The following is a 14,196-nucleotide window of genomic DNA, read 5'->3' as shown; positions in this document are numbered from 1 at the left end:
CTGCGGCATTCACATACCTGGGAACACATATATTGGGGACTGGATCCTTCCTTGGGGTGAGCATCTCCTTTAAACGTGGCTGGTCTACAGATGTGGTACAGCTCCTGTATTGTCTCTTCTCCTCACACACTGAGCTGCTGGGCTGTCAGCATTCACTCTTTGCCTCTGTTCTCTACTCTCCAATGTCAGGCTCTCAGCAGTCTTTAATAGAGAAACACTAACATGTCCTTGCGCCCAGCTATCATCTTCCTTCATCTCAAATTTTGCTCAGCCAGTCAGTCTCTTCCTAAGCTACTCTTCTTCTTCCAGGTTGTAAAGAGGAGCAAAAGCTGCTAAGAGTTGTTGTCCAGTTTAAAAAGCATTAATGTCTGCTCCTGTGAATGCCTGCTTGTTCCTAGCTGCAGCAGTCTCTGTACACAATACTCTCTCTTCAGGTGTTTCAATAATGAATATTAATGTATTGTAAATGTACATATGCAAATCTAAACAAAATGCAAAGCAAAGCTCAATTAATCAAGCAACCTCTATTAGTACTGCTCTGTAGAAGAAGTTCTTAAAGGTGACGTTGGGCTAAGCTGAATGTGAATAGTGAAAATGCAAGTAAACATAAGACTACAGTAAGTGAGATGCAATGCTATAATATCACTTATGCAACTTATGCATAATAGTATATGTATCTACCAAAATCTGAGGATCAATATGCAGTGAGTCCATTCAGCTAATTGGTGAACACTAGTCCAGAGTGTATTTATGTGGCGAAACAGTTAAGAATAGGCTATGAATTATTACTAGACTGGGAATGTAAGGGGTCATTGGCAGGGTTTTTTACCAGAAAGTGCAAAGATGGGAATAAAGAGGAAATCCAGGCAACAAAAGCAGTTAACTTGACCAAGCTCACCTGCCTATCCTTCCTATCATTAACCTTTTCGTACAAGCCTCCATTCACATTTCTTCCTTCATTATTTCGGTAGAGAATATTAATGGGCTCTCTTGGAGATCTGTATCTCTGCCTCACTGTCTGCTATGCCAGAATGTGACACTAATTTATAATCTGCTCATGAATTCTACAAAGACATTTCTGTAAAAATAAGTTTTAAAGTATTTTCTGAACTTTCAAAAAGTGGGCTAGCGAGTAATGTGCGCATGTTTATATGTAATTGTGAATAATTTTACAAATGGCTTACAATGATAATTGTTCTTTAGCTGACCCATTTCTGAAAGCTATATCAGACCTAATTATAAAAATAACACAGTCTCCGTACAATCATAATTGAAATGCTTTAAAGTCACTATTATACTGCAAGTCATTTTGGTAATGCCTCTAATTTCTATGCATTTCTACTGCAATCCAATTTAGATATTCCTGGCTGACCTTTTATTTCCTTATTCTCGGTGTGCTTTAATCTCAGCTGTAACCTTTCCTTCAGTATATCACTAAGACAGTGTTATTCGCGAGGTGGTCCGCCTCATGAGGCTACTGATATTTTCAGCTGCTGTGAGCTTACAGGAAATGAAAATTACACAATTCACACTTATGCAATAGGAGCTCTTTGGGGGACATTGTTTACCTCAGTTCTTCATTTACTGAAGGAGCTTGGCAAGCCATTAAATGACATATAGCATACAACCAGAAAGAACCCTCTACAAATTAATCTAAATCCAAAATAAAGCAATGGAGGTTTTCATTAGTGGTTGGAAACAAAATTAAAGGCAAACACTCAGTTATTTTAATATTTTAATATTAGTTCCTTTTGTTCTTCTCCTATCTTTGATGATGTTGCCTCTTCTCATCCAAGCTTATATCTTGGGAGTAAAAAAGAGCTGCTACTTTTACTTTGTTTTGCATGAATTCCCTTCTTAAATGGAACATATGACTAGTTTCATGATGACTGAACCGTGAACAGCATGAATCAGAGCCTGGCTGCGTGATTGTAGCCAGGTATCTTTCAACCTGAAACGCAACTGACGCGCCCCCTGGGCCGTGTGTGTGTGGGGATACCTGGAACCGGACCCGTTGTGGATGCTGGGGGTTGTAGTCCTTGCGTGGCGGGGACCCGGTCCCGTGACTCAGGGCAGTCAAACCAATGGCAGTTAAATGTCCGACTACGCCACCCGTGGATTGCGGTCAGAGAGAACCGCCGCTGCAGGGCAGACCGCTGAGGCTGGTGTTGTGGGTGCAGCTGAGTGTAGTACAACTCCCCACGGGAGAAGTATAGCCTCAGGGCAGTGAGTGCAGATGATGGGGGTGATGATGCGCGGGAATAATGACTCAGAGTCTCTGTAATGCAGTCCAGGATCTTTACTCACAGTTCGTTACTCCACTTTACTCCGGCCGGCTGTAACTTCCTGCGTCGCTCTGTGCTCACCAGGTGAGGGGCTCGGCCAACTCCCAGATAACTTTGGAGCATTTCACAGGACCCCCTTTGTGTGTCCTTTCTCTGGCCTATCATACACCACCAGTGACCACGCTTCTGTCCGGCTGCCTCGGGCCTTGGTGGGTAAACGTTGGCCTCCGTTTCCCCTGACCCTATGTGGTGCCTTCCTAACGGGTATGGCAAGGGGCTGCGCCACATAAAGTGTCACAGCCTCCAGTTTCTAGCTGAGGGTAGTTCCCTGCCTCCACTAATTTCGGGGACCGGTCTCCCCCTTTGGCCTGACCCCCCTACGCAGGTAGATTCGGGCGTGTGGTGGCGACTCGCCGGTCCACACCCCTGGGGTCCCTTCTTTCCTTGTTCCTGGAGCTCCTCGGCTCCGCTTCCTTCCTTCTCCTTCCTCCAGGCGTGGGCCTCAGTTGCTAGGCCCGCCTCTGGAGCAGAGCTCGTGCAGAGCCCCTGCTTCCTGTCACCTCTCTTCAGACTCTCCTCCCTAAAATGGTGCCCACCTTTTATACCTTCTTCTTAGTGCACCCAGGAACTGCTTCCTCCCTACTCCTGCACTACAGGGTTCCCCCTTCCTCGGTATTCCCTCCCCCCACTCCAGCCAGGGACAGGAACTGTCGTGCCCTTCTCAGGGGCATATCGGTCGCTCTGACCCCCGGAAATGTGGTGTAATGCATGCAGGTGTCGGGGTCCTCATCCACACTCCATCCTTACCTGAGAGTGAGATATCACATCTCTGGTTGAGGTGCATTACCTCTGTAGCAACTGAGCCCTCGGGGTGCTACACAACGTTTCAGAGAAGACATAGTTTGAAAACCCAGCCGGAACACTAGAGAGTGACCTGACTAATCCGGTAAAGGCCCAACTTTTTCCCACCCTGACCCAGCTATTTGACATGGGGGTGGGAAAAAGCTGGCCAGGGGCCTCATAGAGCTAATCGGGTCGACCCCTATAGTCCCTGACCGACCCTTTAAACTATGTTTTCTCTGAAATGCAGCAGTGTTTCAGAGTAAAACATACTTGCCTGCTACAACGCAACCACAGCTCTGATTCATGATGCTCATATTTTGGACAGCATGAATCTAAAGAAAGGTTCTCTTTAAAGTGCAATCATTGTTTCAGGTGACTTTTCATATTAAAGGGGTTGTCCACTACTTGGACGACCCCTTCTCATACCCCATGTTTGGCCCTGTTAAAATAAAAAAGCTCATACTCACCTCCCTTGTCGGCGCCGTTCCAGCAGTGTTGGTACTTGCGTTCCAGCAGTGTTGGTACTTGTGTTCCAGCACTGTCACGTGAGGCTGTAAAGAGATTTCATCTCTTACTGACGTCATATCAGAAAACATATTTGAGGAGTTTTTGAGAGTAAATGATCAGTGCAGGAGACAGAAGGGGGAGAAAGATGCATTTTTTGGTAATAAGATATATTACTAAGCTTCTTATCTCATTTTTAACTTAGCAATCACTGTGGATAGCCTTCCATGTGCTGTTTTCACTGTTAAGCTGTTATAATTGACTCTCCGCTGTTTCTTATACCCAGCAATGTAGGAAACATTAAAACCTATAGTGTTCAACTCATAGAGCATCACCTATCAGGAGTTAAGAAAAATTAATCACATACTGCACATACTATCTGACAGCAGTAAGGAACAGTGGCAGGGACTCTCTGCTGTGCACTATAATAAAGTGAGCAGAACGAGTATGCATATTCATGCGCAAAGGAGCTTCCACTGCCCACAAGCTATATTGAATTTATTTTTTGGGGGAGTCAGCTATTAATCAGGTTTTGTGTAGAGGGTCTTTATTATATCACAACCCCTAGATATTACGAGCATTGCGTGACCGCTCCCATACAAAGTAAATGAGCAGTCACCTATACAAATTGCACAAGCTGACTATGATATCAACATTAGGGTGCATTCACACCAAGGAACACACGTTTCACAATATTCAACCAGTGTAAAGAAGGATCCAATTGCCCACAAATGAGCAAAATGCTCATTCGTAGCGTGAAACCATTTTTAAACTTTCTTAAAAATCATTGTCTTTTGCAGCACATTGTCGCATGCAAACAGGACGTGTACTGCAAAAAGACAATGACATTCTATACATACACAATAGTGATGAGCGAGCATGCTCTGGTGTTTCCCGAGTATCTTCAGTGTGCTCGGGTGTTATGTTTGATTCGTGCTGTGTGCATGATTTGCGACTGTTTGACAGCATTAATACATGTGAGGAATGCCAGTTTCTTAGGCATTCCTCACATGTATTAAAGCTGTCAAACAGTCGCAAATCATGCACACAGCGTGACTAAAACATAACACCCGAGCATGTTGAAGATACTCGGCGAGCACCCGAGCATGCTCGCCGAAAAGGGTTAACAGAACATACTCGCTCATCACTAGTACAGAACAATTCATTACTAGAGATGAGCGAACCCGATCTTAAAAGTTCGAGGTTCGTACCAGAGAGATAGTGCCTGGTGGTAAAAATCCGAACACGGACTTCTTCCTGAAGTCCATTGCAATGTTTGGAGTGCCGGCGGAAGTTGAACTTCTACGAGTCCGCTCATCCCTATGACTATTACTGATCTTTCTGTGTGGTTGGCCTATCTAAGCAAACTATTAAATCACAGCAAGTCTGCTTTTATGTAGCAGATCTGTTGTTCTTTAATGGCCGCAATCAGCCAGCGTTAACGCATCCAAAGTTTTGCCACATTTGACTCCAAGCCAGTTTTGTTTTTTTAATAACAACCTTTCCTTAAATAAGGGACCTACATATATGAGATAGGTGAGCTAATACACATCACCAATCTGCTTAAAAATAGGTTTTTGATCTTGTTTTGTTCTTTTTTTTACTACAAGAGATATTGTCAATTTTCTATTTTGTTGTCGCTGTCATTAGTGAAAAAATGACAATTGGATCTACAGCCACATTGGTTGTTACTTTTATATTAGCCGCTCAATAAATAACCAAGGGTTATAGTCTCAGCATGTGATGTAAATAACAAAGTACTAAAGCAAATAATTCAACAGTGGCTGCAAATCCTGCTGTCAATTTAAAAAAAATTTAAAATATAATTACAGTATGTTAAAAAATATATAGTTTTCAAACCAAGGCTGTGACATTAACTTCTGACTTACAAAAAAGGGGATCCTGAGATTAGAAAAAAAAACAGCTCTTTGAAAAAATATTTATTTTATCCCTTTAAGTGATAACTTTTCAAATCATGTTTGAGAGAAATCCAGTTATAAACTATGATGGAGCAAAGAGCCATTGGCATCCTGTCCTTTCACTTACTTTACAATGCTGCTAACATTGGCCTGTAGCCTACCTGAGGTCAAGACTCGCAGCGGAGGACATCAGCATATCGCGAAATTGCTATCTAGGGAGTACAACAGTGGCATTATTCGGAGGCACAAACCATGTAGGTTTGGGTTTCTCAAATTGTGCGATGGATCTCCCCAATGAGACACCCCTTAGTTGTTGGTGAAGCACAGCTGGAGAGGCAGTTTTTACAGAAATAGTAAAAAGCTGCACAGATTTTTTTCCACCTGATCCCTCATTTAGAAACATAAGTAACTAATTTTCTACTAATTTTAACATTATACACAATTTAGTAGACAAATCAATCACCAGGTAATTGATCAATGGCACAAACTTCCACATAATCTGTCAGGTAAGGTTCAGGTGTTATCTTTGTTTGTCTAGTGAGGCACCACTAGAAAATTTTTTTTAAAGCCCTTCTTGTAGGACATAAAGGAAGCACAATGTAAACACTATTACTTGTAAGGCACTCAATGGAGCTGCATTATCGTGGGAGATCTAAGGGTGGCAACGGAGGAGGAGTTGTGAAGATGTGTGGAATAGGTGGGGATATTTTTGAAGTGGGTGCTGCTATGAGGACTGTCAAATTCCTGAACCACCCTCTTCCTATAAATGGATCCGCAAAATGTGAACTTGAACTGCCTTTCAGGCTTTTATACATGTGTAGTTGTGGGCTCACAATTCAGCAGCTTTAAAGTTTACATGTACGCTCTGGCTCTGTTTTATCTTGAGCCATGTTTTATAAAGAAGCATCTTAGAGAGCAGCTTAGCCTGTCTAGTGGAAAGACACCCAGTCTTTGATACAGTGAGCTAGTGAGTGTATTGGTCAGAGTGAGGCAAAGCCAAGGTCCTGATCTTATTACATTGAAGAGCATCTGTGGTTGGAGTTGGGCCTGCTAGATGGTGTCTTGACCCTGAAATCCAACAGGGTGGTACTGGAAATTTGCTTAATCTGGAATGTGGTTATTATTGGGTTTGTTAGCGCCACCAATCAGTGAATAAAGGTGGTTTTGAATGTTCCAAGTTGTTGCAGGCAACTTCTAGCTTATTGCCCGCATGGACCTGAGACACTCACCGAATCAGCCAGCTAAGTCTTGCAACTGTCTACTATGAGTTAAACTGTGCTGAGAAACTTTTCCTGTTAATCTATTTTTCTCAACTTTGATCTGTAACCACTAGTGATGAGCGAGCACTAAAAGTACTCGTTGCTCGGGTCAAGCAAATTGGAATACTCGGGTGCTCGACCCAAGCAAGGAGCCGAATGTCTATGGGAAACTCGAGCATTTTTCAGGCGGCTCCCCCCAGCTTTCTGCAGAGGGCCTAAAAATTGCCCAAATCGATGGGAACAGTGCTCAATTGACATGGGAACAGCATGGGGAAGACCCCTGGAAGCATCTCTGACTCCCAGATCACTGCTGTCAACAACGTGGTCAGAGTATTACGCCAATTTTACGGACTAACAATAAAACATACAAAAACGAAACCAAAATGAATTTTCCTGGGAAATATGTTAAGGAACATCCTTTCCAGGGTAATGACTTGTATATAAGGCAAAATAAATAACCAAAAACAAAAATGCTCCTCCACACCATGGGCTATGTTCACACGTAGCGTTATTGATGCGTTTTTGCACTTTTGCATTGCTTTCAACCAAGACAAATGAATTCACCAGGAAATTTAATTTTAACATTCTACAACCTTATCTGGCCATGTGGTGTGTGTCACATCATCAGACACATGGAAGACCTCTGGAAGCATCTCTGACTCCGAAGTCACTGCCTAAAAGTGTGCCCATCATAAGTGATCCTTGGCGCATGCGAAGATGCCTCCCACCATGCACCTGTCATTGCAGACTCGCAACAATTACCGTCCACGTCCTTGTCCAACTGCAGCGTTCAGTTGTCCCTACCCCATTCCTTGGAATGCAAGCGCAAGTATGCAGGCAGCCACCCACCCACCTACAGGCTGCAATAATATACTGCCAGATTTCTGGGCAGCTCTTTGCACTTAAAATATGGCCTTTTAAGCTTGTGGAGGCGGAAGCTTTTCACAACCTCATGCTGGCAGCGGTCGGGTGTCCATATTCGGTCCCCAGCTGCCACTACATTATAGTGCCCTCCCCAGTGGGTGTTGCATCACGGACCATGGTCACCCTGGTGATATGATGGTGGAGGATGAGGAGAAGGAGGAGGACAAGAGCAAATAGCCAAAATCAGGAAGCGTATACCCATGTGTGTGTGTGAAAAGGTGCATGTGAATACACCTCCCAAGAAAAGACACTGGATTTGAGTTTATGTTACACTGCTATCATTCGGTGGTGTTGAGAAGTCTGGCCCAATCCAGCCCTTGTTCATTTTTATAAGAGTCAGCCTGTCAGCATTTTCAGTTGACAGGCGAATGCGCTTTTCAGTTATAATTCCACCAGCTGCACTAAAAACCCGCTCTGATAAAACGCTGGTGGCAGGGCAGGCCAGGACCTCCAAGGCATAGAGAGCCAGTTCATTCCACGTATCCAGCTTGGATACCCAATAATTATAAGGCACAGAGGAATCACGGAGGACGTTGGTACGGTCGGCAATGTACTCCCTCAGCATCTTCCCAAACTTTGCACTCCTTGTGAGAGTACCCCGCACCTCAGGGCCTGTGCGATGGGAGGGTCTGAGAAAACTCTCCCAGAACTTTGACAGTGTTCCCCTGCCTCTGCTGGATTGAAGTTGCGTCTCTCTCGCCTGTACTCCTTGGTTGTCCAACGAAGTGTGCCCTCTGCCCCAGCGTTTTCAGATGGGAATTTTTGTAATAGTTCCGCAACAAGGGCCTTCTGGTACAACCCCATTTTTGTAGACCTGTCCGCCTCAGGAATAAGAGATATAAAGTTCTCCTTGTAGCGTGGGTCTAGAAGTGTCACCAACCAGTAATGACTGTCACCCAAAATTTTGAGAACGCGAGGGTCATGGGAAAGGCAGCGTAACATAAACTCAGCCATGCGTGCCAGACTACTAACAGGCAAGACTTCCGTGTCCTCACCAAGAGGATGACTGACCATGCTCTCCTTCTCCTCCTCTCTCTCCTCTGGCCATGCACGCTGAACAGACGGTATGACAGCTGTGCAGGTAGTACCGTCTATAGCGCATTTAACTATCTCCTGTCCTTCCTCCTCCTCCTCCTCTTCCTCATTGTCACCCAATCCACATTGGTATGAGATGAGGCTTGGCTGTGTGTAATCACCCTGTATGGTTTCTTGCTCCATCTCATCGTGCCCCGCCTGCAATGCATCCTCTTTGATTGTGAGCAGAGAGCATTTCAGAAGACAGAGAAGTGGGATGGTGACACTAATTATGGCGTCATCGCCGCACACCATTATGGTGGAGTCCTCAAAGTTTTAGAGGATGGTACATATGTCTGACATCCATGACCACTCCTGAGTTCTTATGTGTGGAGTCTGAACTGAATACTGATGGCCTTGTTGATGCTGGTACTCAACAACTGCCCTCTTCTGCTCACAAAACCTTCCCAACATCTGCAGTGTAGAGTTCCAACGCGTGGGGACTAGAGATGAGCGTTGTTCTACTCGAACTGTTCGCCAATCTCAAATTCGAGCTGTTTTGGGCGGTGTTCGAGCCGTTCGGCAAACACGAACGATTTGAGAAAAATTCGGCTGTTCGAGGTTATGTTCGATAACTGTTCGTGCACCAAAATCATAACTGGATTTTTTCTCAGTAATGATGAAAATTAATGTTAATACGCAGTTTGAGTGTACAGCGGGGTGGGGGGAGGGGCAGGGGATGGATCTCTGCAGGAATAATGAAGATCTCCATTTTTTTTTCTCTTTCCCGCATTTACAGTGGGGAGGTGCAATCTGTCAGCCTATCAGCAGCGCACACACGGAGCGAAGTGCTTTTTTCACACAAGCAAGGGAATGTGTCATTGGCAGTGTATGTCACATGTCCTTGCCCTATAAGACCAAGCCATTTTCCCCGTCGCCACCATTTTCTCACTGCTGCAGCTGCGTGTTAGACGGCACCGCTGTTGCTGTGTGCGCTATACCTTGTTAATTTCAAGCCAATTTTCGCACAAATCTACAGATAGCTTGGGAGTAGGGAATAGTTGTGATTGCAGTCCTTTTAAGGACTAGGTTACAGCATTTCCTACGACTTTTACCAGGCAGGTCTGTGCTCTTAAATAGATAGATTGTGGGAGTAAAGACTAATTGTAATTGCAGTCCTTTTCAGGACTAGGTTACATCAGTTCCTATCAGTTTTTGCCAGGCAGGTCTGTGCCAGTGCTGTGCAAGTTTTTTTCACAGCATTTGGCTGAATCTAGCAAAGCTAATCCTTTTTGGCCTATTGCAGAGTGTGTTAGTCAGTGGAGTAGCCTATCTGTGTTGCAAGATATACCACCTGTGTATAGAATACCAATTTTTTTACTGCACCTAGTGAAGTAAAATCTTTTGGGCATAGCATCATTCTATTAGTCCATCTATACTGACCTCCATCAGGTTGCAAATTGAATATAATTTTTTTCTGCATCTAGCTCTGAAAAAATATTTGGGCTTCTAGCAGTGTGTGGGACTTGTTCTATTAGTCCATCTATACTGACCTCCATCAGGTTGCAAATTAAAAATAATTTTTATCTACATCTACCTCTGAAAAAATATTTGGGCTTCTAGCTGTGTGTGGGACTTGTTCTATTAGTCCATCTATACTGACCTCCATCAGGTTGCAAACTGAATATAATTTTTTTCTGCATCTAGCTCTGAAAAAATATTTGGCCTTCTAGCAGTGTGTGGGACTTTCTCTATTAATCCATCTATACTGACCTCCATCAGGTTGCAAATTAAAAATAATTTTTATCTGCATCCAGCTCTGAAAAAATATTTGGCCTTCTAGCAGTGTGTGGGACTTTCTCTATTAGTCCATCTATACTGACCTCCATCAGGTTGCAAATTAAAAATAATTTTTTGTCTGCATCTAGCTCTGAAAAAATATTTGGCCTTCTAGCAGTGTGTGGGACTTTCTCTATTAGTCCATCTATACTGACCTCCATCAGGTTGAAAACTGAATATATTTTTTTTCTGCATCTACCTCTGAAAAAATATTGGGCTTCTAGCTGTGTGTGGGACTTGTTCTATTAATCCATCTATACAGACCTCCATCAGGTTGCAAACTGAATATAATTTTTTTCTGCATCTACCTCTGAAAAAATATTTGGGCTTCTAGCTGTGTGTGGGACTTGTTCTATTAGTCCATCTATACTGACCTCCATCAGGTTGCAAACTGAAAATAATTTTTTGTCTGCATCTAGCTCTGAAAAAATATTTGGCCTTCTAGCAGTGTGTGGGACTTTCTTTATTAGTCCATCTATACTGACCTCCATCAGGTTGCAAAATGAGTGGAAAAAGGCCTGCTGCTGGTGGAAAGGGGAATAGGCGTGTTGGGAAGGGGAAAAAAGGTTGTGTCCGTGGGGTAGGTATTAAAGCAACAGTAACATCTGCAGAAGAAAGACCATCTTCCAGCCAAACTAAAATGTCTACTTCTTTTAGCGGACAATGTGATAAGATCCCTTTTTTACGGCCACGCCAATCGCTACAAATTCCAGATGAGGCACAAAAACAGCAGGTGCTTCAACGGATATCAAGTGCTCCTTTAAGTGGGCTCTCCTCCACATCAACTTCAACATCACAAATACTCCAGTCCTCAAAGGTGTCACCCCAATCGCACTTGCTTCCTCACAGCTCCCAAATCTCCAGCTGCCCGTCTGAGTATGAGGTAGAACAGATGGTTGAGTCTGCAGAGCTGTTTCCTCATACTATAGCCTGGGAATCAGAGGTCGACTCCAGCGCTTCTGTGAATCCAGACGAGGAAATGATCTGCACTGATGCCCAGAATCTTTATGAATCGGATCCAGGACCAGACGCAGAAGGTTCTGACCATAATGTAGACCCTCATTCCCAAACTGTAACTCCTGTTGGTGGAGACAATGAGGAAGACGATGATGAGACTCAAATACCTGATTGGAGCGACAACTTTAGTTTTTTGTCAGGGCAGGAACAGGTTGGCTCTGAGGACGACGGGTGTGATAACGCACAGGGTGATGATGATGAGGTTGGAGATCCCACTTACTGTCAACCCACAGTCAGCCAAGAGATGAGGTCAGCAGAGGAGGTGGAGGAAGATGCTAGTGACGACGAGGTCAGGTTGCGCCTTCCTGGACAGAGACGTAGTACTGGAAGCACGTCAACAACTGCATCCTCAAACACAACTCTGCCTCTCACCACAAGTCGTGGTGGCTCTTCAAGTCGCATGGGTGCTAAGCCTTGCATAGCCTGGGCATTTTTTCAGATCGATAAAGATGACCCAACTCGTGTTATCTGTAACATTTGTCAGCAAAAGCTAAGTAGAGGCCAAAAAATACATAGTTTGAGTACTTCATGCATGAACCGGCACATGGACATGAAGCATAAGTTGCAGTGGGAAGCTCAGTGTGCTACAATGCGGCCTAGCCGGCCGGGCCAACCACCGTCTGCCATATCTTGTGCATCCGCGGCCTCTTCATCCTCTGTGACTGGGGGGACAGCAGTCACACCTGTTTTGGGGAGCAGATCTGCCACCTCTTTACCCGCAACAGCCAGCGTGATTGGCAGGTCATCATTTTCTTTGGAGGTGGTAACACCAGCTGGTGTTGAGCGCTGTCCGACATCGATAGCACCACCTTTGGATCAAGGCAACCTAACATGTCCGCCTGCATCTTCCTCACAGACCGGCAGTTTGCCGGGGACACCCTTATCAACCCCGTCTAAGCACAATAGCCAGCCCTCGGTCCCTCAGATGTGGACAAGTAAAAGACCATTTCCTCCTAGCCATGAGAAAGCTAAGAGGTTGAATTTCACCATCTGCAAGCTCTTGGCTACAGAAATGCTGCCTTTCCGCCTGGTGGACACAGAGGATTTTCGAGACCTTATGTCCGTCGCAGTGCCCCAGTACCAGATGCCCAGTCGGCACTACTTCTCAAAGAAAGGTGTGCCTGCGCTCCACCAGCATGTCGCACACAACATCACCGCTTCTTTGAGAAACTCTGTGTGTGACAGGGTGCATTTCACCACAGACACTTGGACGAGTAGGCATGGACAGGGGCGTTACATGTCGCTGACTGGGCACTGGGTAACTATGGTGACAGCAGGACAAGGGGCTGCTGTCCAAGTCTTCCCGTCCCCACGAGTTGTGCGTCAATCCTCTTTATGTCAAAGTTCCTCCACTGCTTCTGCCTCCTCAACCTCCTCTCGGTCTTCCACCTGCACGCAAAGCCTGTCTGGTCATGCCACAAGCTTTCTAACTGCGCAGAAGGGATCCTGCACACCTCCTTACTATGCTGGCAGTAGGGCTCAACGTCATCAGGCGGTTTTTACTTTGAAATGTCTGGGAAATGTGAGTCACACAGCTGAGGAGTTGTGGTCAGCTCTGGAGAACCAATTTCATGAATGGTGGTCTCCACTGGACCTGAAACCAGGGAAGGCCGTGTGCGACAATGCTGCAAACCTGGGTGCGGCCCTTCGCCGGGGCAATGTCACACACGTGCCTTGTATGGCTCACGTGTTGAACCTGGTTGTCCAGCAATTTTTAGCCCACTATCCCAGCCTAGATGGCCTTCTGCAGAGGGCACGGTCGCTGTGTGCTCACTTCCGCCTTTCGCATCCCGCAGCTCAGCGACTTACATCTCTACAGAAGTCGTTGGGCCTGCCACTTCACCGGCTAAAATGCGATGTGCCTACCCGGTGGAATTCAACTCTGCACATGTTGCAGCGACTGTGGCAGCACCGACAAGCCCTGGTGCAATACGTTCTGACGTATAGCCTGGGCCAACGAGATCCGGAGGTGGGGCAAATCACGCTGGAGGAGTGGTCTCAGATCAGGGACCTATGCACCCTTCTGCACAGTTTTGAAATGGCGACGAAGATGTTTAGTGCTGACGATGCCATTATCAGCATGACTATTCCGGTGATTTACATGCTGGAGCACATGTTAAACAGAATTCGGAGTCAGGTGGTGGCACAAGAGGAGGTGGAGGAAGTAGAGGAGGAGGAGTTGTATGCGGAAGGGCTAACATCTGCAAGGTCCAGACGGTCGGCAGCACCAAGGCGGCAGGCATGTGAGGGTGGGGGAGATGGTTTTACCAGGGCACATGGTAGCAGCCAAACTAGTGAGGAAGGTGCAGGAGCCCAGGAAGAAGTGGAGGACGAACTGATGGAAGACTCATCAGATGAGAGAGACCTTGATCACATTTCTGTTGTGCGAGGTTGGGGGGAGAGGACAGAGGAAGGAAGCATGATTGTTACCTCGCCACCAACACAACAGGGACTTGGTGCTCCTGGATGCGCAACACACATGAGTGCCTTCTTGCTGCACTACCTGCAACATGACCCTCGAATTGTGAGAATTAGAAATAATCCTGACTACTGGGTTGCCACACTGTTAGATCCCCGGTACAAAAGTAAATT

At 45.4% G+C, this 14,196-nt stretch overlaps 1 protein-coding gene across 5 annotated transcripts in view; it reads left to right on the top strand.

Annotated features, from left to right (window-relative positions):
* Nucleotides 1-14,196, top strand: part of ADGRD1 (adhesion G protein-coupled receptor D1) — a 1,511,981-nt gene that overhangs the window by 930,838 nt on the left and 566,947 nt on the right. The gene's annotated exons all lie outside the window — the stretch shown is intronic.

Source organism: Phyllobates terribilis, unplaced genomic scaffold (assembly GCF_046119375.1).
Source record: "Phyllobates terribilis strain yellow unplaced genomic scaffold, ASM4611937v1 Scaffold_1__5_contigs__length_1240528914, whole genome shotgun sequence".
Classification (NCBI taxonomy): Eukaryota; Metazoa; Chordata; class Amphibia; order Anura; family Dendrobatidae; genus Phyllobates; species Phyllobates terribilis.
This window is presented reverse-complemented; position numbering and strand designations above follow the sequence as displayed.